General features: G+C 42.1%; 1 protein-coding gene and 1 long non-coding RNA gene across 4 annotated transcripts in view; both read left to right on the forward strand.

The window, feature by feature from the left end:
- Positions 1-7,217, forward strand: part of LOC147121441 (uncharacterized) — a 67,578-nt gene extending 60,361 nt beyond the window's left edge. The window contains exon 2 of the long non-coding RNA XR_015077542.1: positions 5,620-7,217. This is a non-coding gene — a long non-coding RNA (uncharacterized LOC147121441). The remainder of the gene's footprint in view (positions 1-5,619) is intronic.
- Positions 7,218-9,897: 2,680 nt separating this feature from the next.
- pak5 (p21 protein (Cdc42/Rac)-activated kinase 5) overlaps positions 9,898-25,276 on the forward strand; it is a 486,760-nt gene continuing 471,381 nt past the window's right edge. Inside the window, exon 1 of one of the 3 annotated variants that reach the window (XM_085981687.1) lies at positions 9,898-9,999. The gene's annotated coding sequence lies outside the window, so the exon portion shown is untranslated. Of the gene's footprint in view, positions 10,000-10,033; positions 10,275-25,276 lie in introns of those variants that run through there. The other 2 variants (XM_085981689.1, XM_085981688.1) reach the window with 2 other exon arrangements.

Genomic DNA, 25,276 nt, shown 5'->3' on the forward strand with positions numbered 1-25,276 from the left:
TATTTAATGATGTAGCTTCCACAGCTTTCTGGGGCAGCAAATTCCACAAACCTACCACCCTCTGAGTGAAGAAGTTTCTCCTCATCTCAGTTTTGAAGGAGTGTGGAAGTACAGTTTCTCACTTAGACACAAAATGGCTTCCTAGGCATAGAATAAAAACTCAAATGGCCGACAGCATGATTCACTAATCAGTTTCAAGGGGGTGAGACAATTTAGGAATGCTACATACGTACTCCTTATCTGTGACAAGCTTAACAAGGAGCCTCGTTTACCAAACAAATAGCCAAGGACAGGATAAGGTAAACATCGGCCCACAGGCTCAGTTGGTACAGTGGGAGAACAGAAGGATCCCATAATAAAGGATTAATTAATCTTATCTCAAGGTATTTCTGTTCGTTATTCTAACGAAGCCTGGAATACGTTGTTCCAATAATTCGCAAGGTCTGTGCCTTTGTAATCAGGTATGATTCAATACTATGTCATGTGGCATAGAAAGCCTGTTTTGTTTCTGTACTGTATAAATATGTTACAAATTCTGTATTACTTTGAAGAGGTCTGATGTAGCCCTTGTCTACACAACTCTTCCCTTGCAAGCAAATAAAGCCTGTCTTTAACGATACTTTGTGTTTAAGAGTCTTACTCGGGAGTCGAGACTTCGACAGTATTACTTGGAGGTTCCACCGAGATCGCTTGCTGCCTTTCGGGAAGTCACGGACAAGGGCATCGTGAATCTTTAATGACAGATCCTGAATGGCCACAGTGATGTTTTATCACATAAAAGGATTTCTCATTAGATATTGAGTTGGTGTGGTCTGTTTCTTCCGACGGGAGTACTGCGATCTAGTTAGACTCATGTTTCAGACTTGAGTTGAATCCTGTAACTTTTGCTTCTTTTATTGTTGACCACTGAAAGGAGGAGAATACTGACAACTCAAGTCTTTAAAGAAAAAGTATCGGGCAAAGAAGGCACGAGGAAAGTCGACAGGGCTGAGTCCCAGACAGATAAGGTACCAAGTTAAAACTGCAGTATCAAGGGTGGGTCCCTTGAGCCGGGGTTAGAGACCCGTGGCAGAAGGTATCGTTTGAGGATTGTCACTGTGTTTTAGAAGACCTGTATTACCAGGCTCAGGATTTTTCTCCGTTGAGATACCTTCTACGAAGGTTCAAGCCCCTCACATTAAAGCATAAGGATTCTATATGAATATAGAGGTTAAGAATTATCGCAACCATTGTTTTCCATTTTTTGTTGACTATTGACAACATTAAGACAGAAAACTCTCACATAAAGTATAAGTTAAACGTTAAGGACTCAGTTTGTAGTGGCGTATAACGCAAACTGAGAATTGACTATTTGTTTAGTTTAAAGTATAAGATAAATGTCTGAATATTTGGTCTGTTTGCCTGTTTGGGCAGCTGCATTGCTTATCATTTCTTTGACTGTTGTTATTACTTGTTATTTTTCATCACTTGTGGTCCTTTGGACAGTCAGTAATAATCGTAAGGGGGTAAGGGGTGAAACTTGCGATCTAGAAGAAGAGAGCCTAGTTAAAAAAAAACATATAAACTAAGATGGGAGCTGCACAGAGCAAGATCCCAGAAAAAAAAAAGGAACTCCCGCTTCTTATGTCTTTACCTACTATGGTCAGATATCCATAAATGATTTACCTAAGTGGGCTAGATGGACCAAGAAAGACAGACACCCTTTCCCCGTGGATGGTACATTTAATCTAGATAGAATCACGTGTCTAGAAAACTGCCTAGCAGGCAGAGACCCACGTAGAAGGGGTGCAAAATCAGTAAATTGGTCTGCCTTCTCAGGCTGGAAAAGGGAAGCAGAAAAACGTAAGGAGCGCAGCATATTAACTAGCAAAATTGAGAACAAAAATAAGAAAAGAGATTTAATGAATAAATTGATTAAACAAGAAGAGATTACACTAATGCCTTTAAGACAAATCCCGAAGCCCACCGTCCCTCCTTGTGAATATCCTCCCATTCCCACGACTCATTCCAGTAATGACGAGGATGAGGGATGGTTCAGAAGACCAGCCCCGCCTCCTGACTACGAAGCACAACAACCAGCCGCAGCAGCTGCTGAACCACCCGACCCCGGTGCTGTAAGGCAGGAGAACAGACCCAACACTAGATCTATGACTGCCAGTCAACCAAACCAAGGAGGAGCTGAACGAATTAATGCTTTTCCACTCAGACATTTCCCCAATGTCCACAATGCTGATGGAGCTCCAGTCGCTGTCCACCGCTCATGGACAGCTGGTGAGCTTAGGACAATAATTCATGAATTACCCGATCCCACAGAGAACTTAGAAAAAGCAATTAATGAGCTCAAAAGTATAATTATCTGCCACCAGCCTACCATTGTGGATGTTGACCAGCTATTTAGAGCCTGGTTAAAAGATACCAAATACCGCCTTTTGACAGAAGGCCTGGATAGGTTTCAGCTTTTCGAAAACCACAGAACAAATCAAGGCTGGAATCCAGAAACCTTACCTGATGATACATTCTGGACTGAATTATATAGAGTAATGCATATCAAATTCCCTAAAAGGATTAATTGGACAAAGATAATTGAGACAACTCAGAAAAGGGATGAAGACGTTGAGGATTATATAGAAAGAATGGAAGCAGTTATGGGACAGCATTCGGGTATGACAAAAGAAAATTACCAAATCCCTTTAATTAACGCCCTTGTAAACAGCCTCAGAACAGAACTTAAGGAACCGTTGACTTTAGTTTGCCTTGACTGGAGACATAAAACCATTCCTGAATTGACACAGATCTTGAAAGGAATACAGGAAAGGAATAAAGATCAAAGTAAAATTTCTTTGTTAATGGAGCAGGCAGCTTCTCCAGCCCTGACCGCCCAGACTACCATTTATTATCAGGGCCACTACAGAGGACGAGGTAGAGGGTATAACAGAGGCGGATTTAGAGGAAATAGTAGAGGAGGGACTGGCAGAGGCCAGTGGAACGGAAGAGGCACAAACTCTCCGTGTTTTAACTGTGGTCAGATCGGACACTGGAAGTCCGACTGCCCGTTCCCCAAGCAGCAGAATCAAGGATGGGGAGGTGCCCCAAACAATGTAAATACCCAAGCCCAGGTTCACACTCGTCTGCAGGCAGGTTTTATAACAGGGAATCCTTGGGGAGGTCAAAATACGGAAGGACAATTCGGATACCCAGGGCAAAATTATTCAGCATGACACGGAGAAACGGCCCCGAACAATACCCACACTCTCCAATTACCACTAGTATCGCTAAATTCTAGAGATGAGCCATATCTATCCATAAATATGCAAGGCAAGAAAGCCCCTTTTCTCGTTGACACAGGAGCCACAACCTCACTATTGACAAAACAATACGCTACAGGAATTCCATGCACTGACAAGGATGTTACCTGCATAGGACTTTCTGGTGTCTCACAGACTCTGACATGGTCACAACCGTTACAAATACGAGCAGATAATTTTTCTGGCCAACATGCTTTTTGTTATCAGACGACGCCCCCATGAACCTTTTAGGGAGAGACTTGTTGTGCAAAATGCAGGCAACAATAATTTGTTCAGAAAAGGGACTGCAGATACACGTTCCGACCGATAGATGTACTATGTGCCTTTTACAAGAATGCTCCCCTCCCATTGTCTACCAGTGGGCAAATGAAAACCAAGAAATAAGCCATAAACTAATGATAATTGTAGGAGCGCTACACCGTGCCTCAAGAACAGTCTCAGAGTACCAGAAGGATTTGAAATTAGACAGCTGGCACATGAATCTGCATTGCACTGCCTTTTATGAAGGCACGGGAAAAGACACGACTATAAAAGACAGTTACTCAATTGGATCCCGTTGCATGCAGCCTGCCTGGATGCCTGCCAATTCTAGCTGCTGCCTATTATGCTGTACAACAGGCTCAAGGCATCACGCTTAATCACCGAACCGTTTTGTTTGTACCACATTCAGTGGAAGTACTGTTATCAAAATACGCCACTCAGCATCTAACATCAGCCCGTAGCAGCAAATATGAGGTTGCACTGTTATCCAACTCCAATCTCCTAATTCAAAGATGTTCAGTTTTGAATCCAGCCACGCTGCTACCAACAGAAGAGGACGGAATCCCACACTGCTGTGAGACGGTTACCCAGTTAGCTACCAAGGCCCGAACAGATCTATCTGAAACTCCTATTCCTAATAGTGACTTGGTATTCTACGTAGATGGATCGGCCCTTAGGGATGATAAAGGATCACCTAGGGCTGGGTATGCCGTTTCAGATGATCATTCAGTTGTGGAAGCGCTCTCACTACCTCAATCATTTTCAGCGCAAGACAAGCGGAACTCTTCGCTCTTACCAGAGCTTGTATATTGGCTACTGATCAAACTGTTAACATTTATACCGACTCCAGGTATGCTTTTGGAGTTGCTCACGATTATGGACAGATCTGGAAATTAAGGGGATTTCTAACTTCCTCAGGATCAACTATTAAGAATGCTGAGCAAATCAATAATCTTTTGAAGGCTCTAGTGTGTCCCACTAAGATTTCAGTTATTAAATGTCAGGCTCATACAGGTAGTCAGGATCAGATATCCCTGGGTAACGAGCGGTCAGATAGAGCTGCTAAATCAGCCGCTCTATCGGACACAGGGCCACTGGTCTCAGCCTTTGTTTTGCGTCAACAGAAATCAGATAATGACCCACCTTCTATTAATGATGTTTTAGCCTTTCAGTCACAGGCTAACTCGGACGAAGTGTTAAGTTGGGCAAGGGATTTTTGCTTTAAAACGCCTGAAGGGGTATGGGTTCACCATGACGGCCGCATGGTGGCTCCAAAGTCTTTACTTCCATGGATTGCCCGATGCGTTCATGTTTTCACGCATGCGGGCAAAGGGGGGATGGCAGACTATATTAATCAAACATGGTATGCACCAGGTATTTCGGCAATTGCAAAACAAATCAGTGAAAGGTGCACCATTTGCCAGGAAATGAATCCAGGCAAGACAGAGAAGGTACAGGCTGCCTCCCACCCAAATCCATCAGGCCCTTTCGTACATTTACAAATGGATTTTATTGAATTACCTCCATGTTTAGGATTTAAATATGTGTTAGTAATTATAGATATGTTTTCAAGATGGGTCGAAGCTTTCCCATGTAAAAAGAATGATGCTGTAACAGTAGCAAAGTGCTTGTTAAAAGAAATCATACCAAGGTTTGGAATACCTATGCAGCTTTCAAGCGACAGAGGATCGCACTTCACTGGAGCAATCATAAAAGAACTATGTAAAGCTTTGCAGATTAACCAGCATTTTCACTGCAGTTATCATCCACAATCCGCAGGACTGGTGGAAAGACATAATGGAGTGCTGAAGAATAAAATTTCTAAACTTTGCAGTGAAACTGGACTTAAATGGGTCGAACTATTACCCTTAGCATTGATGATAATGCGAGCAGCAACCAACAGGACCAATGGACTGTCTCCACATGAGATTGTTATGGGACGACCCCTAAGACTGCCATTCTCAGCACCATTTACGGTGAAACAAATGGACATTCATAAAATGGACGAGGCTATGCTAAACTATTGCATTGCATTAACTAAATGTATTTCCAGCTTTTACCAACAGGTAAAGGAAGCTCAAACGAGTCCAGCAGAGGGAAAGTGCCACGACTTGGAACCAGGAGACGACGTCTACGTGAAGGTTTTTAAAAGAAAGAACGGTCTGCAACCACGCTTCGAAGGACCATATCAAGTGCTCCTAACAACTAACACAGCTGTAAAAGTCAAGGAAAGATCTTCCTGGATTCACGCATCCCACTGCAAGAAGGCGCCGAATAAAGACAATTGATTTTTTGAAAGACTCTAACAATGAAGGCGTTACTTATATTTTGTACTAATCGGACTACTGAGTCTAAAATGCCAAGGAGATGGGGAAAGATCCCGAAAGAAACGAGAATTACACGCGAATACTTTTTTGTACATGTCTTACGAATATGCTAGACGCAGTAAGTCAGTATGAAAACCCAAAGAACCAAGGCTGGGCTGACTGGATATTGGGAGGATGGCTGGGATCAGTAGGACAAATATTATTGCATGGTCTGGTAGTAGTAATAGCCCTGATTGTATGCATTGCTCTGTTTGTCACAACGATTAAGTGTTGTTGCAATAGGTTAGGCAAGGCAGTCTTGCCTGCAATGAATATGATGATACAGAGAGAAGTAAAGTCAGTAGAGGAAAAGAATGGTCCCCTAGATGAGGAACTGAGACGATTGAATAAAATACAATTATAAGGATTAGAAGACTTAGACAAAATATATACATATATATTCCACATGCTCTCCTCTTTCTGTAAAACATATTTTTCCACTCAAATGAGAACTGCAGGCTTATATAAGCTGCAGGAAAATTAGAACACTGCAGGCTAACATAAGCTGCAGAACTATACAAAGACATAAACCTGAAATCAAATCAAACATAATTAAACCCTACAAGAACACACGCCCAAACACTAAGAATAGACAGAGAAGAAAGACGATCTTAGACAAGGTCAACCATCAATACAGGTAAATCCCGGGGATGGTTCAAAACGGCAAAGAAGTCGGTATCCTTGGCTAAAATCTAAATTTGGTATGAGGACCGATAGGAAGAGGTTAATTTCAGTTATGTTGTCCTAGTAAGGACAAAAGGGTAGAATGTGGAAGTACAGTTTCTCACTTAGACACAAAATGGCTTCCTAGGCATAGAATAAAAACTCAAATGGCCGACAGCATGATTCACTAATCAGTTTCAAGGGGGTGAGACAATTTAGGAATGCTACATACGTACTCCTTATCTGTGACAAGCTTAACAAGGAGCCTCGTTTACCAAACAAATAGCCAAGGACAGGATAAGGTAAACATCGGCCCACAGGCTCAGTTGGTACAGTGGGAGAACAGAAGGATCCCATAATAAAGGATTCATTAATCTTATCTCAAGGTATTTCTGTTCATTATTCTAACGAAGCCTGGAATACATTGTTCCAATAATTCGCAAGGTCTGTGCCTTTGTAATCAGGTATGATTCAATACTATGTCATGTGGCATAGAAAGCCTGTTTTGTTTCTGTACTGTATAAATATGTTACAAATTCTGTATTACTTTGAAGAGGTCTGATGTAGCCCTTGTCTACACAACTCTTCCCTTGCAAGCAAATAAAGCCTGTCTTTAACGATACTTTGTGTTTAAGAGTCTTACTCGGGAGTCGAGACTTCGACAGGAGCAGCCCCTTATTCTAAGATTATGCCCCCTAGTTCTAGTTTCACCCATCATTGGGAACATCCTCACCGCATCCACCTGATCAAGCCCCTTCACAATCTTATATGTTTCAATAAGATCGCCTCTCATTCTTCTGAACACCAATGAGTAGAGTCCCAATCTACTCAACCTCTCCTCATATGTCCATCCCCTCATCCCCGGGATTAACCGAGTGAACCTTCTTTGTACTGACTCGAGAGCAAGTATGTCTTTTCTTAAGTATGGACACCAAAATTGTATGCAGTATTCCAGGTGCGGTCTCACCAATACCTTGTACAACTGCAGCAATACCTCCCTGTTTTTATATTCTATCCCCCATAAAAGCCAACATTCCATTGGCCTTCTTGATTGTCCTTCATATCATTGTTAAGCAGGGAACGCAGGACTGCAGCTATGGGTCTGAATGCAAGTAAGGCCTCGTGGATGAATCAGGATTATTTCAATTCTTATTTGAGTCTGTTACCACAGAAATTGCATATTCCATAGCTATCTTAACAAATGTTGTGACATTTGAACCCGGTAAGTGGCTCATTAGCAGCTTGGGAAACATTGTTATGATCATTATAAATTCCTCACGATGGGCTGCCAGTTTTCATTATGGTAATGAGGTCAGATTGTCAGGAATCGTATGTTTCAAAACCGTGTGTCTGCACAATTTTGTTAGCATGATGTAAGTTATGATGAAAACCAAGCATTTAATCTGCTTTTGCAACCAAAGGTGAGTACACCGATTGCAAAACTATGTGATTTTTGAAAGAGACAAAGATCAAAGTAGGTTCCAATTTAATTTTCCCCTGCCCTGATTTTCTTTCCCTCCAGAGATGCAATCACATAGAGTTGGGAGGGAGGCATCAGCAACAATTCTGGGATTTTGGGGGGGGGGGGGTGGTAGGGGTGGAGAGAGGGTGATATAATCTATGCCAAAAAAAATTGGGGGATACACCCCTTGTCTCCTCTCCTGAAGGGACTGACCTGCTGGAGTATGATTTGATCTGTACCAACAGCCCTCCAAATTTTGCCCAAGTGTCCAGGCTTCAGGTACGAGCCTAAACAATATCACTGGTCTTGTTGGCGTGGAGACCATCACAGCCGAGCCTTATCCTGTTCTTACTTGACATCCACACACATGCATTCCCAGCAAATTTCACTGGGCAGCGATAGTGTAGTGTTTGAATACTGCCCTGACTAACATTAGCAAAGATCAGTAATTAAACCTGGAGCCTTCTGGTCTGTATGGCAACGTATTACAGCTGGCCATGCCTTTACTCACTAAGACATTTGGGTAACCCAGATTACATTGGCCCGCAATTTTCTGCTGGCTCCGAAGTAAGCTTCCCACAAAGATCTTGCAATCTCTGTGGTGAGAAGTACGGCTTTTTCGACGTGCAATTGAAATCAGTGTAGTGGGAATCCCATAGTTCGAGCTGCTGTGACGTTCACAAGCTGTCTAAGCAGTCAATCACAATTCAGAATTCTCACAGACCAGGAACCAGGAATAAGCTCCTTTTATTCTAACTTTTTAAAAATGTTACAGAGAGCGAAACAAAGATTGGGGCTCTCACATAGGGAAAAGGTAAACTTGAAATAAATATGAACAAACTTTAAAAAATATATATAATTTTAAAGTTCGTTTAAAATTATAATTTTTATTAAAATGGATAAATTTGACACCCATGAAATTAAAATTAGTTTTTCCAGGCCCTAACGTTTGTTTAGCAGTCAATAGGTTGTTAAAACCCCAGCTCCGCCTTATCCAAAAGGGTCTAACTTTTAATGGAGTATTTAACAGCGATATTACAGCGGAAAAGCCGAAGATTTCATCAGCTGTGGGGGGGGGGGGCGGAGCGGCCAGTGTCGGAACAGTGAACGACTGACCGCAACTTCAGGATTTCTGCATTGGGACGGGCATGCGCTAAATCCTGCAGTTGCAGTCAGTTCCAAAAGGGCAATGGAGGTGAACACTGTTCGTTCAGTTATTACTCACTGCAAATTCTGGGCCAAAGCATTGTTAGTTGAAGACAGAAAACACATGGTAAATTGCCCATGGTGTTCAGCATCGTTGCCAACATTGGGAAATGTTACTAATGAGATATATAGCAAGAGTGGCACTGATTATGAACCTATTTAAGTATTTTAAGGTTGTGAACAGCGCAATAGCTTACAACCTAAAACAAACTGAAATGAATGATTTTCACAATTTTGGGGGTTTTGGCAGTAGCATCTGAGAAGTTGCAAACCCACAGGTTGTGTGTGTTTGTGCGTGCGGCGTATGTGAGATGTTGCTGTACAGCACTTGGCTCTTTGTGTGATATGTGAATGAGCCGCTTGCTCACTAAGTCCTCCCGGGCAACATTCGATACTGCCGGGCACCAGTCGTTCACGTTCTTGGGTGTTTGCATCATGAGATCGACCCCTCCCCTCCCGCGTGCCCGGCTCCTCCTCTCCCGCGTGCTCGGCCCCTCCCTCCCTTCCCGTGTGCCCGGCTCCTCCCTCCCCGCGTGCCCGGCCCCTTCCCGCGTGCTGGGCCCCCCCCCTCTCTACCCCTCCCGCATGCCCCGGATGTTCCCCCAGCCTCGCCGTGTGTACACAGGGAAACATGGCGACTGTGGAATAATAGGAGAGACGGGAGGGACCGATATCGCACCACAGTAATATATATATTTATTTTTTTAGGAGTTATAATTAATCAGCGTTTCGACAGGTAAGATTATAATCGGTCATTTTGTAGAATGGAGCTGACCTTTTTAAGACGCAGTGACAAAGCTTTTGTGTCCCTGTTTGCAAATACACGGCTCGGAATGAGCGAACGGCTGGGGTACAGTCTGCGTTTGACAGGAGCATTGTTTTGATCTAGCCTTGTGGCGAGGAAAGCGATATTAACTTGCCGCAGACCGAGTGTGGGGATGAATTACTCGGTTGGGTCCCTCGCCGTGTAACGTGCTGTATTCGGATTATTGGCCGTTTTGTGAAGAACAGGTGCAGTGCATTTGCGAGCTGGGTTGTGGGTATGATAATCTTATTAAAACCAGCGCTGGATGGTGGGCTGCACTTCTGTTATCATGAAATGTCAGTGTGCCTAATCTTAATTTAAACGACGCCGGGTTGTCCCCGTGTCAACAAACAGAAGTGCCCCCTTTTCTAGATGCCATTGTGTTGCCATACTTGAATGCAATAACCCTTTCCAAGCAGGCTTGAATTTTCCTTCATACAATGCCGGCCGGCTTTAAAGTTCTTGTATGTCACATTGTGCGCTACAATATTACAATTCAGCAGGAGGGCGTGAAGTAGAAAGTTTTATACATCTATCAGCACTGTCTGAAACAGTGGCTTATATATCCATGTATGTATCAAAGTTTTTATATCAGACGGGAAAATATATATCTTAAATTTCGGGGGGATATCTTCAAAGACCTTAATGTTGGGCGATTGCATCTTGTATGTTATAGATAGATACAAGACAATTCCATTTCGTTTACCATGTCTTGGGTTCCTGTACAAGTCTTGTGTAGATTGTTTCATTTTATTTCTGTCTCTCTCTTGCTATAGTTTTAAGTTTGCAGAAGAAAATTTCAATGAATTTGATGTTGCCATCTGTAGTTAGTAATATATTTGTATTCTAACAGAACTTTCATCTGAATGTATTCTTCAAATTCCCATTTTAGTTTAGCTCCAGCCATATCTGATGCCTCTTGCATGGTAGAATATACTGCACACATTTACACTGCAAGCCAGTTGTACTCTGAGTCACTTTTTAAACATTGTCAATTGCTGCTTTATTTTGTCTGGAGGCATTTTTATTACATACATTTTATTTCAAAAACTATACCTTACAAACAGGTTACAAGTTGGAACAGGAAAACTGGCAAATGTTTAACAATTAATGGTTCAGGCATAAATACCGTTTAAATTTAAAATATAAAGTTTTTTTAATGGCATTTACAGGTCTGGAAACACGGGGGCTATCCCACAGTTTCTAGGGAATATTTTGTGTGGGTCATCTTCTTTGTACAGCTTGGGATCAATGTTAGTGCGTGCTCTGAATACAGAAGTGTATCGTGTGGTTTGTGACCACAAGTGTGGATTACATCTGTAGACAATGAAGCTTTAGTGTCCATTGCCCCCATTGACATACAAAAAATATTATAAGTATATGGGAATGATATCTGCACTTGTCATATAGTGTGTACAGGACTCTTCTTACCCAATACTTAAAAAACCCAACCACTGAGGAATCACTGCTGGATCTAGTAATGGGAAATGAACCAGAGAAGGGAATATCTAGGCAATAGTGATCACAACATAATAAAGTTAAGATAATAATTGAGAAAGATGTAAGACAAAGATCAAAGTAATAGATTGGGAAAAAAGGTAATTTTGAGGGAATGAGAACGGAACTAGGAAAGATAAACTGGAAAAAATATTGACAAGCAAAAAGATAGAACAACATTGGGAGTTATTTAAAAAGGTGATCAATAGAGTTCCAGAGAAATATATTCTGCTAAAAAACAAAAACAAACTAGCCAATAATGAAACAACATGAATGAATAAAGAGTGAAGGGCAAATATGAAACTAATAAAAAGGCATACACTAAATACATAGACAATAAAGAAGAGGATGACCAAAGGGCTGGAGGAGATTACAGAGATGGGGAGGGGCGAGGCCATGGAGGTTTTGAAAACAAGGGTGAGAATTTTAAAATTGAGGCGTTGCTTAACTGGGAGCCAGTGTAGGTCAGTGAGCACAGGGGTGATGGGTGAACAGGACTTGGTGCGAGTTAGGACATAGGCAGCAGAGTTTTGGATGACCTCAAGTTTACGGAGGGTAGAACATCGGAGGCTGGCTAGGAGTGCATTGGAATAGTCAAGTCTAGAAGTGACAAAGGCATGGATGAGGGATTCCGCAGCAGATGAGCTGAGGCAGGGGTGGAATCGGGCGATGTTACAGAGGTGGAAATAGGCGGTCTTGGTGATGGCCCAGATATGTGATCGGAAGCTCATCTAGGGGTCAGATATGACACCAAGGTTGTTAACAGTCTGGTTCAGCCTCAGACAGTTGCCAGGGAGAGAGATGGAGTTGGTGGCTAGGGAGCGGAGTTTGTGGTGGGGACCGAAGACAATGGTCTTTCCAAAATTTAGTTGGAGGAAATTTCTGCTTATCCAGTACTGGTTGTTGGGCAAGCAGTCTGACAATTTAGAGACAGTGGAGGGGTCGAGAGACGTGATGGTGAGGTAAAGCTGGGTGTCATCAGCATACATTAGAAGAAGAGAGCAAAAAAGCTATCTCAGTATTTTAGAAAGGGGGGAGATAATTGATAAACTAGTCAAACTTAGAGAGGATGAAACCCTTGGTCCACGCATATTAAAAGAAGCTAGGGAAGAGATAGCAGAGGGAAAAGCAGAGGCACTATTATATATTTATAAACATTCATTAGAAAAGGGAATAGTGGCAAAGGACTGGCGGACAGCTAATGTTATTTCTGTATTTAAAAAGGGTGGTAGAACAAGTCGGGGGAACTATAGACCAGTTAACTTAGTGTCAGTGGTATTAAAATTATTCTTTATTCAAAGACGGAATAAAAAAAATCTAGAAACCGAAAATATAAGAGTAGTCAGCACGGATTTCAGAAGGGAAGGTCATGCTTGACCAACCTTATTGAATTATTTGAAGAAGTAACAGAAAGAGTAGATAGGGTACTGCAGTAGATGTAAAATATTTGGATTTCAGAAGGCCTTCGATACGGTACCGCATTGTAGACTCATGACTAAGGTCAGAGCATGTGGAGTCGGGATAAGTAGCAGAACGGATAGCAAGCAGGCTGCAAAACAGAAAACAGAGAGTAGGGGTTAAAGGTCGTTACTCAGAATGGCAGAAGGTGGGAAGTGGTATTCGACAGGGATCGGTGCTGGGACCACTGTTGTTCCACCATTTAAATAGACGATTTGGATACAGGAATCAGAAGTACAATTTCAAAATTTGCAGATGACACCAAATTGGGGGTATAGTTAATATTGAAGAAGACTGCGACAAAATACAAAAATATGTTAATAAACTTGCATAATGGGCATGTAAATGGAAAATGATTTCAATATAAATAAGTGGAAGGTGGTGCATTTTGGTAGGAGGAATAAGGAGGCCACATTAGGGTTGCGAAGGGGTGGAAAGTTTCCGGTAAATTTCCAGAAATTTTCCACGGGAAGTTTGGCTTGGGAATTTTGGGAATTTTGCCCAAAAAAGCTCATGCTAGCATAATATTGTTTTTTTTTTGTATTTCTTTCATTTTTTTTCACAGGTCCTCTCAAAGTTACTAACAGAGATGGAATCTTAATTATTAAGGAATTTTTAATCAATATATGTTTATCTTCTTACTTGGCTTGTTTTAATAATTACAAGTTTTGTGTGTGACTGTGAACAAATGTGTCCTGATCGGTTGGATGAGTGGATGAGCAATTAGTTCCCTCTGTTGGTGATGTAGCATCGTGCGTGCACAGGTCATGCTTCCATCACATAGAGCATCAGGAAAAATGTACTCACCCTGTTGCAATCGCGCTGATCGACCGCAGTTCGACACAGAGACGAATGCTCTTTATTCCTCTGCATAGATCAATGCCACATTTACTGTCAGGTGTGTGGAAGCATTTTACCCCAGGTATTAAAGATGGAAAGAGTGTGTACATGTGCAAACACTGTACAAAGCCATATGTAAAGAATGCCATAAAGATGCAGCAGTATTTATCCAAATGCAACAACTTCACTCAAAGCTCACAGCAATCAGCCCAGGGTTCCTCTGCTTCCATTCAAGAAGGTGATGGTTCACATTCGGCACCAGGCTCCTTATCATCAGCAACTCCTGGCCCACTTGGAAGGTTCTTTGATACAATGGATAATCATAGCCAGAAGAATGCAGATGAGTGCCTTGCTCAAGCTGTATATGCGACAGGCTCACCCCTCATGCTCACAGCCAATGTGTACTGGAAGAGATTTTTCAATGTTATTCGCCCTGCATACTGTCCTCCCACCAGACGTGCTTTGTCTACTTATTTGCTGGAGGCTGAGTATAACAGAATCCAAGGAAAGCTAAAAGAAACGATAGAGATGGCAGATTGTATTGCAGTTATCTCATGGGTGGTCAAATGTACGAGGGGAGGGCATCATAAACTACATCATCTCCACTCCTCTTCCAGTGTTCTTCAAGAGCACAGACACGAAGGACAACAGACACACAGGCACATACATTGCTGATGAGCTGAAAGCGGTCATCAACGATCTTGGATCACAAAAGGTCTTTACAGTAGTTACTGACAATGCTGCGAATATGAAGGCTGCTTGGGCTCAAGTGGAGGAGACCTACCCTCATATTACATCTATTGGGTGCGCAGCTCATGGGCTCAACCTGCTCCTCAAGGACATCATGGGTTTGAGAACCATGGAAACACTGTAGAAGAGAGCCAAGCAAGTTGTTAAGTATGTCGGGAAAACAGGTAGTTGCAGCAACCTACAACTCCAAGCAAACGACAAAGAACAAGAACACCACACTGAAGCTGCCCAGCAACACTGGATGGGGTGGCGTTGTCATAATGAACAACAGCCTTCTGGAGGGTAAGGAGTCGCTGCAAGAAATGGCAATATCCTAGTCTGGGGATATGGAAACCACCATCAAGAACATACTATAATTGCAAAATACTGCGGATGCTGGCAATCTGAAATAACAACAGAAAATGCTGGAAATACTCAGCAGGCCAGGCAGCATCCGTGGAGAGAGAAACAGAGTTAACGTTTCAGGTCTGGGACCCTTCATCAGAACTGGAAAAAGCTGGAGATGTAACAGATATTAAGCAGGTGCAGAGACAGGGAGGGTGTTGGGGGGGGGGGTGGTTAGGAGGGGAGGAAGGAATAGAAAGAACATCCTGTACTTTTTTAAGAGGCAGGAAAGATAAAATGTTGCAAATGGGAATGGCAAAAATCATACTGCATGAAAAATGGGGGCAGGGATAATTATCTGAAATTGTTGAACTCAATGTTGAGTCCGGCAGGCTGCAAAGTGCCCAATCTTTCTATTTCTTCCTCCCCTCCTAACCCCCCCCCCCCCCTGTCTCTGCACCTGCTTAATATCTGTTACATCTCCAGCTTTTTCCAGTTCTGATGAAGGGTCCCAGACCTGAAACGTTAACTCTGTTTCTCTCTCCACGTATGCTGCCTGGCCTGCTGAGTATATCCAGCATTTTCTGTTGTTATATCAAGAACATACTGCTGGATGATGTGTTTTGGGAGAGAGTGGTTAGCAGCCTTAAACTACTCTCACCAGTAGCATCTGCAATTGCTCAGATTGAAGGAGATGACGCTGTCTTGTCAGATGTTCTCGGGCTTTTTGCTGATTTAAAAGAACAAATCAGCATTGCCCTACCCACATCCCTGCTGCTCAAAGCAGAGGAGAAGGCAATTGTTCAATTCATACAGACGTGTCAAGAATTTTGTGTCAAGCCGATTCATGCTGCAGCATGCATGCTGGACACAAAGCATGTTGGGAGACCAATACTTTCTGGAGAACAGATCAACAGTGCTTACAGTGTGATTTCTACCCTCTCACGCCACCTCATTCTGGACATGGGCAAAGTTCTGGGAAGTCTGGCAAAATTCTCTACCAAGCAAGGTCTTTGGAATGGGGACGGGATATGGGAATCATGCAAGCGTATCAGTGCACATACCTGGTGGAAGGGACTTTGTGCATCTGAGGCCCTGTCACCCATTGCATCGGTGACGCTCCAAATCCCACCTTCATCAGCGGCCTCTGAACGAAACTGGTCACTTTTTGGGAATACGCATACAAAGGTGCGCAACAGGCTGACTAACAAGAGAGTGGAGGAACTGGTGGCTATCCGGGCAAACCTACAACTTATTGAGCCAGATACAGAAGTGTCCACCACACAGCTAGACAGTGACACAGAGGAGGAAATGAACACGCCAGAGTCAGAGAATCAGGAGGAGCAATGATGAGTAGAAGACTCAGAAGACTCATGAGTAGAAGACTCAAAGGGACAAAATAAGGACAAATTACAAGCTAAATAAGCTCTTTTTATTTTATTTTAGATGGGTCTTTTTTGTGGGGGAATCAATAAAGTTCAAAATGATAACCTAAATAAAGTTTTTTGAAAGCCTCTTTTTTTATTTGTATGGAACAGTACGTCAAAGATAATATAAGAGTCAGAGACAAAAACTATCAGTGTGCAAAAAAAACTCTAAATTCCTGAAAATTCCCATGGAAAGTTTACTCTTTTAAAAATTCCCGGAATTTTGCAACCCTAGGTCACATACTCTTTGGGAATAGAGTCTAAGAGGAACAACGGATCTTGGGGTGCACATTCACATTAAAAGTAGCAATGCAGATTAACATGCAAACAAAGCAGTGGGGTTTATTTCTAGTGGAATAGAATTGAAAAGCAGAAAGATGATAAACTTGTATAGAACCTTGGTTAGACCACACTTGGAGTTCTGTGCACAGTTTTGGTCTCCAAAAGGATGTAGAGGCACTGGAGAAGATGCAAAAAAGATTTACAAGGGTGATACCAGAACTGAGAGGTTATAACTATCATGAAAGACTGAACAGGCTGGGGCTTATTTCTCTAGAAAAGAGAAGACTGTGAGGTGACCTAATAGATGTCTATAAAATTATGAAGGGGTTTGATAGGGTAGATGTAGAGATGTTTCCACTTGTGAAGAGTACAAAAATCAGAGGACACAAATATAAGACATTCACTAATAAATCCAATAAGGAATTCAGGAGAAACTTCTTTAGTCAGAGCATGGTGAGAATGTGGAACTCACTACATCGTGGAGTAGTTGAGACTAATAGCATAGATGCATTTATGGGGCAGCTACATAAGTACATGAAAAGAGAAGGGAATAGAAGGATATGCTGATCGGGTGGGAGGAGGCTCATGTGTAGCATAAACACCGGCATAGACCAGTTGGGCTGGATGGCCTGTTTCTGTGCTGTAAATTGTAATATAAGGTTTTTACTGAATTGATGCCCATAGAAATAGGGAAGTGGCTTTTACAGCACATTTTGTAGTAATTTCATTTGAATGCAGTTTTTTTCATTAATTTGTTAAAATGACAGTTACATTGTATGGTTTGCCATATTGATTAAACAGAAGCAGAAAGAAAGGCAGCTTTAATTTGAAACCGATGTTACACTAACTCTCTTGCAAGCTACTTTAATCAGTTTATGACACACGCACACACAAGTTAATTTATTAAATTATTTTCAGTGACAACATGGTGACAGTCTTTCAACAATTACATTAATATACGGAATTCATTTATGAAATCTACTGAGTATACTTATGCGCATATATTAAACAACATTTTGAATCTTTTACTCTAGATAATAAATCTGTACCTCAGCCTCTGAGCCACTGAAAATTGGAGGGCGTTTTAATTGCTCCCATACAGCTTAACAATTAACATAGCTTTCTACCTCAGATTGTTACCCCACATAGATATTTCCACTTTCAGGGTTGGGATGGGCAGACAACTAACCCTGACGATATCTCTGTGGAATTGTCCTCTTTGGAAGTGTGAGAGAGGAAAGTTTTATTTGCAGTGTATCTCTAGTGTGAGCCCATGTCTTATTATTCAGTGCACTATTGCTCTGCTGCACCAGGAGGCGGAATTAACCATTCACAGCACTAATTGTTTGGCAATATCTTAATTGTATCCATATTGATAGTGTAATTCTGTATGCAATGGGATTTTTTTAAATGGTAGGTTTTCACTGAAAAATTAATGGCGCAGATTTTGTGGTGGGTAATGACAACGAACCGTCAGCGTTCTCCGTCGTTACTCCTCTGAAACTGACCGTAACTTCAGGATTTAGCGCATGCACAGCTAAACACAGAAATCCTGAAGTTGCGGTCAGTCATTCACTGCTCCAACACAGGCTGTGCTGTGGAGCCCCCCCTCCCCCATAGCGTGAAATCAGTGGAACTGACGAAAACGTAAGCTTTTCCGCGCTAACATCACTGTTAAATACCCCATTAAATGTTAAGCCTCGTTGGAATGGGTGTAACTGGTGTTTTAACAGTGTCTTGACTGCTAAGCAACCGTTCTGGTCCTGAAAAACTAATTTTATATTTGTGGAATGTCAAATTTCTCCATTTATGATAATAAAAATTACTAGATTTAAAATTTGTTCATGATATTTCAGCTTCTACCTTAACCCCATGTGTATGTTCCCAATCTTTATTTCGCTCTCTGTAACATTTTTAAAAAGTGCAGATAATCGGTGCTTTTCATTTCCTAGTTTGCTGTCTGCTAATTCTTCAATGTGTTTGGCTGCTTCGACAGCTTGATGACATCACTGCTGCACTACACCAGGAACCCCCTATTGACAATGTTACAATCAATTACACGTCAAGGAAGCTAAACTTCTCACTTTCTTTGAGGTCAGCAGTGATTGCCGTCGCATCGCCGCTGACCGCAAATTAGGGCTAATGTCTTTATTTTTGTGATGATTGGCTTCACCAAGTGCATTTTTTTCCAAAATAAAATTCTTCTGATAAATGGTACTATAGTATTTTGGTTGCCAGATGGTGATAATGGGAATTGTGAGGCAAATGCATTCTTTTAAGATTATGTTGGCAGTGCTGCTTGTGCTACATCAATATTGCTACCATCTCTCCATAGCTTAAGGTTTGTCGCAGCATCATTCCTCATAAATAAGAACATAAGAAATAGGAGCAGGAATAAGCCATTTGGCCCCTCGAGGCTGCTCCGCCATTCAGTAAGATCATGGCTGATCTGGTCTTGGCTTGAACTCCACTTTCCTGCCCGCTCCCCATAACCCTTGACTCCCTTATCATTCAAAAAATCTGTCTATCTCCACCTTAAATATATTCAATGACTCCGTCTCCACAGCTCTCTGGGGTAGAGAATTCCAAAGATTCATGACCCTCTGAGAGAAGAAATTCCTCCTCATCTCCATTTTAAATGGGCGACCCCTTATTCTGAAACTGTGCTCCCTAGTTCTAGATTCCCCCACGAGGGGAAACATCCTCTCTGCATCTACCGTGTCACGCTCCCTCAGAATCTTATACGTTTCAATAAGATCACCTCATTCTTCTAAACTCCAATGAGTATAGGCCCAACTTGCTCAACCTTTCTTCACAAGACAACCCCTTCATCCCAGGAATCAACCTAGTGAACCTTCTCTGAACTGCCTTCAATGCAAGTATATCCCTCCTTAAATAAGGAGACCAAAACTGTACACAGTACTCCAGGTGTAGTCTCACCAACGCCCTGTACAGTTGTAGCAAGACTTCCCTACTTTTATACTCCGTCCCCCTTGCAATAAAGGCCAACATTCAATTTGCCTTCCTAATTACTTGCTGTACCTGCACGCTAACATTTTGTGTTTCATGTACAAGGACCTCCAGGTCCCTCTGTACCGCAACATTTTGTAGTCTCTCCATTTAAATAATAATTTGCTTTTTTATTTTTCCTACCAAAGTGGATAACCTCACATTTTCCCACATTATACTCCATCTGCCAAATTTTTGCCCACTCACTTAACCTATCTATATCCCTTTGTAGATACATAGGGCTGGATTTTAAGCCGCGAGGAGGCGGGACAGCCGGGAAATTCGGAGAAAGTGGGGGCGGATGGCAAAGCCGCCCCATCCCGCCTCCGTGCCCCTTTGCCAGGAGGCGGGAAGATGTGCAGCTTCGGGAGGCAGGAAAGGCATTTAATCCCTGCTAACGGGCAGGAAAAAGGATTAGTGCCCTTTTACCTTCACAGGTGAAGGCTTCCCTACCTCGGAGAGTCCCGCCGTGTTGGAGGAGACATGCAGGAGGTCTGCGGCGGTCGGAGGCACCTGGAAGTAAGGTGTAGAGGTTAGCGATGAGTGCAAGTGTGGAATGGTAAGTATGCAAGGTGAGTGATAAGTTTTAAAAAGTGTTCACTTACCTTGTTTTCTTTCTACAGCCTTCAGCCGCGGTGGATCGGGAGAGCCAACATCCTCCTTGTCAATTTCACAGACCAACAGTCATGTGAAATTTACAAATTTGAAAGGTTTGATGAGTCCTGAACACAAGGACTCATCAAACTAAAGAGAATGTCAGTGTTTGACAGCTTCACAGAGCTGTCAAACGCTGACATTTCTTCTTCCAAGAAGTCTTGACAGAGCACATTTGACGTTGGCGTGATCTGTCAGTGACTTCTTCCCTAATTGGCCTGCTGAGCCCACAGGACGGGCATAACGAGGTCAATCGGGAGAAAATCCCTCTGGTTGGTCAGGCGAGGATGGAGGTGGGACATTGACATGCCTCCATTTACAAAATCCAGCCCTTTGTGTCCTCTTCACAACTTGCTTTCCCACCTATCTTTGTATCATCAGCAAATTTGGCTCCATTACACTCGGTCCCTTCATCCAAGTCTTTAATATAGATTGTAAACAGCTGAGGCACTAGCACTGATCCCTGTGGCGCCCACTAGCTACAGTTTGCCAACCTGAAAATGACCCATTTATCCCGACTCTCTGTTTCCTGTTAGTTAGCCAGTCCCCTCTCCATGCTAACATATTAACCCCACCCCCATGAGCTCTTATCTTGTGCAGTAACCTTTTATGTGGCACCTTATCGAATGCCTTCTGGAAATCCAAATACACTACATCTACTGGTTCCCCTTTATCCACCCTGCTCGTTACATCCTCAAAGAACTCTAGCAAATTTGTCAAACATGATTTCCCTTTCATAAAACCATGCTGACTCTGCTTGACTGTATTATGATTTTCTAAATGTCCTGCTACTACTTTTCCTTAATAATGGACTCCAGCATTTTCCCAATTACAGATGTTAGGCTAACTGGTCTATAGTTTCCTGCTTTCTGTCTCCCTCCTTTCTTGAATAGGGGTGTTACATTTGTGGTTTTCCAATCCGCTGGGACCTCTCCAGAATCCAGGGAATTTTGGTAGATTACAACCAATGCTCCACTATCTCTGCAACCACTTCTTTTAAGGCCCTAGGATGCAGGCCATCAAGTCCAGGGGACTTGTCCACCTTTAGTCCCATAAGTTTGCCTAGTACTTTTTCTCTAGTGATAGTGATTGTTTTAAGTTCCCCCCTCTCTAAAGTCCCTTGATTATCTATTATTACTGGGATGTTTTTAGTGTCTTCTACTGTGAAGACCAATACAAAATATTTGTTCAAAGTTCCCTGTTTCCCATTATTAATTCCCCAGTCTCATCTGCTAAGGCACCAACGTTTACTTTAGTGACTCTCTCTTCCTTTTTATATACCTGTAGATATGCTTTTATATTTTTTGCTAATTTACTCTCATAATCTATCTTTTTTTAGTCGTCCTTTGCTGGTTTCTAAAAATTTCCAAATCCTCTGGCCTACCACTAATCTTCGCATCATTGTATGTTATAACATACTGTTCTATCGACCCATACTGAAGAAACTTAACACAGCACTTCGAAAACTGGTCAGAGCTGTTGCAAAGGATGGTGTGTAGTTTGTGGACTACTAAATATAATTGGAGCTGTTGACATAGTAAAAGGCATTACAGTCCAAAAATCTGTATTTGTGTGGAAAACTGCGATACGGTTTATCGACTGTGAGGATTTACACCCGAATCTGAACCAAGGCTTGATTTGGGGAGCTTTGTCAATATTTGTTCTATAATCATCAATATATTTATTTCTATAGGGCCCTTTCTCAGTGTTTCGAAGTTATACCTTGAATAGTTCTATTTTAAATATGTAAAAATATCTCTCGGAACACTTCTTTGCAAGTCCGTACAGCGGTCATATGCATCCTATTCCTATCGCTGAATATCAAGATCATGCTTGGAAGAAATCGAGTAGAACTAATCCTGCTCTAAGTTGAATTTTATTAAAAATGAAAGAAAATTCATATAGTTAATTCCATAGTCTGATGGAAGAGATGGTTTAATGATTTTCAGTGGATCAGTGCTGGGACAATTTACATTAATGATTTAGCCTTAGGAATCAAAAACGCAATTTCTAAATTGGGATAGTCAATACTGAGGTGGACTGCAATAAGTTACAGGAGGACATTGATAAACTTGCAGAATAGGCATATAATTGCAAAATTAAGTTCAACACGGATAAATGTGAGGTATTACATTTTGGTAGGAAGAATAGGGAGGCCACTTATCACTTGGAGGGTGCAAGTCTAGGTGGGGTAGAGGAACAAAGGGATCTAGGAGTACAAATACACAAATCACTAAAAGTTGCGACGCAGGTTAGCAAGGCCATAAAAAAAGCAAACCAAGCACTAGGGTTTATTTCTAGAGGGATAGAATTGAAAAGTAGGGAAGTTATGCTAAACCTGTTTCGAACCTTGGTTAGAGTAACCACACTTCGTACAGTTCTGGTCGCCATATTATAAAAAGGCTATAGAGGCACTGGAGAGGGTACAGGGAAGTTTTACAAGGATTATACCGGAAATGCGAGGGTATACATATCAGGAAAGGATGAACAGGCTGGGTCTCTTTTCTCTTGAAAAAAGAAGGCTGAGGGGTGACCTAAAATTATGTAAAAAATGAAAAAGTCTTTTAAAATTATGAAAGATTTTGATAGATTGGATACAGAGAGAATGTTTCCACTTGTGGGGAAGAGCATAACTAGAGGCCATCAATATAAGATAGTCACCAAGAAATCCAATAGGGAATTCAGAAAAAACTTCTTTACCCAGAGAGTGGTGAGAATGTGGAACTCGCCAACACAGGGAGAGGTTGAAGCAAATAGTATAGATGCATTTAAGGGGAGGCTGGACAAGCATATGAAGGAGAAGGGAATAGAGGGTTATGCTGATAGATTTAGATGAGGAAAGACGGGAGGAGGTTCGTGTGGAGCATAAACGCTGGACTGGACTGGTTGGGCTGAATGGCTTGTTTCTGTGCCGTATATCCTATGTAATCCTATGATTTTCCTTTGTGCATCTGAAACACAAATTGGCCTGTCATTTTGAAAATCGTTTCATTGCTGCTATGACCTTTGCTGCATTTAGTACAGATGCGGGTGGGGGGTGGTCATATGCAGAGAGCTGATGAAACAATCTATTTCATTCCATGGGACTATACCTTTTATTTCTACATATAAAGTATGTGGAATAATTAAATTCAAGAAGTAAACCACAACATGGAATAATGAATGCTATACATAAAAGTGTAAACAATTTATAAAAAAAAAAAAATTGCAGCCAGACTAAGGCCTTTAGTTTTTTTAGAATAAAAATGCATCTATAGATAATAAAAATGAACTTAATGCATCATTAGTTAATGCAATTTGTTTTAATGGAGAAGCTAAAATTCTACACGTTGTGAACATGTTTTGGTTATTTGCTCTCAGAATGGTAAATTGGATATAAATCATCCCATTCAAATGAATGTAACCATGAAATTGAGAAAATCGATTGGTGCATTTTCCTGTATATACGTTTAAAAAAAAATATAACATGCATAGAATTTGAACTCTGTATAGGAGGATCCAATTAGGATCCTTCTAATGGTAACTTATCAAAATTTGTACAGACTCTCCAATGAGGTTCCAGTGGGTAACTGAGCCATAACAATGAGGAAGATGCTGTGTTGGCTGATCTCAGTGGTAGAGCTGTTAGAGTTAGTGATGCCTCCCTAGGTTAGGGAGAGGAAAATTAGCCGGAGTCCCATTATTTATCATCCTCATGCAATCCCTGCTGAAAAATCTACATGTGTGGATGTCGGGTGAAATTAGTATAAGGCTTGGCTATTATACCCTTATGAATACTGTACCAACTTGGCCGCTAAGTTAAAGTTTTACTCCACTGTCATCTTTCTCTTTATCTTTGTCATTTCACTCTAGCGGAATGAACTGAATTTAGGTGTCAGCCGTGGCTCAGCGGTAGCAATCTCAAGCCCCACTCCAGAGACTTGAGCACATAATCCAGGCTGACACTCCAGTGCACTGTCAGCCATACCGTCTAAGGCTCTCAAAAAAAAAAAAAAAAAAAGTTATTTTTTTTCCCAATCTCTGTATGTGGGCCTCGCTGGCATGGCTGGCGTTTATTGCCAATCCCTAATTGCCCATGGGAAGGTGGTAGACCTTCTTGAACTGTTGCAGACCGTATGGTGAAGGTGCTCCCACAATGTTGCTGGGTAGAGAGTTCCATGATTTTCACCATCAACAATGAAAACACGGCAATACATGTCCAAGTCAGGATGGTGTATGACTTGGAAGTGATGGTGTTCTCATGCACCTGCTGCCCTTGTCCTATTTGGTGGTGGAGGTCACGGATTTGGGAGGTGCTGCCGAAGAAGACTTGGTGAATTGCAGCAGTGCATCCTGTGGATAGTACACACTGCAGCCACGGTACGGCGATGGCAGAGGGAATGGATGTTTAAGCTTGTGGATGGGGTGCCGATCAAATGGACTGCTTTGTCCTGAAAGTTGTTGAACTTCTAGAGTGTTGTTGGAGCTGCTTGGTAGCACTGTTGATGATTTTTCCGATCACTTTGCTGCTGATTGACTGACAGATGGGGCAGTAATTAGCTGGGTTGGATTTGTCCTGCTTTTTGTAGACACTACCTGGGTAATTTTCCACATTGCTGGGTAGATGCAATTGTTGTAGCTGTACTGGAACAACTTAGCTAAGGGTGTGGCTAGTTCTGGAGTACAGGTCTTCAGCGCTACAACCAGGATATTGTCGGGGCCCGTAGCCTCTGTTGTGTCCAATGCACACGGCCATTTCTTGATCTCACGTGGAGTGAATTGAATAGGCTGCAGACTGGCTTCTGATGGTGGAGGCTGAGAAGGATCAGCCACTCGGCACTTCTGGCTGGAGATGGTTGCGAACACTTCAGCCTTGTCTTCTGCACTCACGCTGGGCTCTGCCATCATTGAGGATGGGGATGTTCCTGGAGCTTCCTCCTCCCATTACAGCAACCTGACAGCTTCATGGTCACTTGTTTATTTTTAAA

This window comes from Somniosus microcephalus, chromosome 3, assembly GCF_052327205.1.
Source record: "Somniosus microcephalus isolate GS21.2 chromosome 3, FLI_Smic_1.0, whole genome shotgun sequence".
Classification (NCBI taxonomy): domain Eukaryota; kingdom Metazoa; phylum Chordata; class Chondrichthyes; order Squaliformes; family Somniosidae; genus Somniosus; species Somniosus microcephalus.